The 1720-nt window shown below is 34.2% G+C and overlaps 1 non-coding gene across 1 annotated transcript; it reads right to left on the bottom strand.

Moving 5' to 3' along the window:
• Positions 1 to 1221: 1221 nt before the first annotated feature.
• Positions 1222 to 1329, bottom strand: LOC130937222 (small nucleolar RNA R71). The gene has a single exon (XR_009068450.1). It is a non-coding gene; the product is annotated as a small nucleolar RNA R71 (small nucleolar RNA).
• Positions 1330 to 1720: the final 391 nt, after the last annotated feature.

Genomic DNA, 1720 nt, shown 5'->3' on the forward strand with positions numbered 1-1720 from the left:
TTCAAAAACTTTACTAACAATTAATGTGATTAATTCAAAATTTGAAGTTTGTTACTTTCTTGTTAAGAAATGTTCAATCTTTAAATTCTAGAATCATATCTTTTAGTTTCTTTTTAGTCAAGTAATCAATTTTAATTTTAAAAATCAAATCTTTTCCAAAACAAATTTCAATCATATCTTTTTCAACCATATCTTCTCAAATCATATCTTTTTCAAAATCAAAAATCTTTTCTAACTTCTTATCTTTTCAAAAAAAAATTAAATTTTAAATCATTTTCAACTAACTAATTGATTTTTTGTTTGTTTCTTATCTTTTTCAAAACCACCTAACTACTCTTCTCTCTCTAATTTTCGAAAATTACCTCCCTCTTTTTCAAAATTCTTTTAATTAACTAATTGTTTCAAATTTTAATTTCAATTTTATTTCCTCTCTTAATTTTCGAAAATCACTATCCTTTTTTCAAAAACAATTTTTGAAATTTCCTCTCTCTCTTCTTCTTCTATTTATTTATTCAATTACTAACTCTTCTCTTCATCTAAAAATTTGAACCCTCTCTTCTCCTATGTGTTCGAATTTTCCTCTTCTCCTTCTTTTATTCTTTTCTTCTTCTACTAAAATAAAGGAATCTCTATACTGTGACATAGAGGATTCTTCTTCTTTTCTATTCTCTTCTTTTTCATATGAGCAGGAGCAAGGATAAGGACATTCTTGTTGAAGCAGATCCTGAACCTGAAAGGACTTTGAAGAAGAAGCTAAGAGAAGCTAAGGCACAACAATCTAGAGAAAACCTTATAGAGAATCTCGAAAATGAAGAAGACATGGCCAAACCCAATAACAATGGTGGAGGTGCAAGGAGGATGCTTGGTGACTATACTATACCTACTTCCAAATTTGATGGAAGAAACATCTCAATCCCTACCATTGGAGCAAACAATTTTGAGCTGAAACCTCAACTAGTTGCTCTAATGCAACATAACTGCAAGTTTCATGGACTTCCGTCAGAAGAACCCTATCCGTTTTTAACTGAGTTCTTGTAGATCTGTGAGACTATTAAGACTAATGGCGTAGATCCTGAAGTCTACAGGCTCATGCTTTTCCCTTTTGATGTAAGAGACAAAGCTAGAACATGGTTGGACTCACAACCTAAAGATAGCCTGGACTCTTGGGATAAGCTGGTCACGGCCTTCTTGGCTAAGTTCTTTCCTTCTCAAAAGCTGAGCAAGCTTAGAGTAGATGTTCAGACCTTTAAACAAAAAGATGGTGAATCCCTCTATGAAGCTTGGGAAAGATACAAGCAGATGACCAAAAGGTGTCCTTCTGACATGCTTTCAGAGTGGACCATTTTGGATATATTCTATTATGGTCTATCTGAGTTCTCTAAGATGTCACTGGACCATTCTGCAGGTGGATCCATTCACCTAAAGAAAACGCCTACAGAAGCTCAAGAACTCATTGACATGGTTGCAAATAACCAATTCATGTACACTTCTGAGAGGAATCCTGTGAGTAATGGGACACCTCAAAGGAAGGGAGTTCTTGAAATTGATGCTCTGAATGCCATATTGGCTCAGAACAAAATGTTGACTCAACAAGTCAACATGATTTCTCAGAGTCTGAATGGATGGCAAAATGCATCCAACAGTACTAAAGAGGCATCTTCTGAAGAAGAAGCTTATGATCTTGAGAACCTTGCAATGGCAGAGGTGAATTACATGGGTG

This window comes from Arachis stenosperma, chromosome 6, assembly GCF_014773155.1.
Source record: "Arachis stenosperma cultivar V10309 chromosome 6, arast.V10309.gnm1.PFL2, whole genome shotgun sequence".
Lineage (NCBI taxonomy): Eukaryota > Viridiplantae > Streptophyta > Magnoliopsida > Fabales > Fabaceae > Arachis > Arachis stenosperma.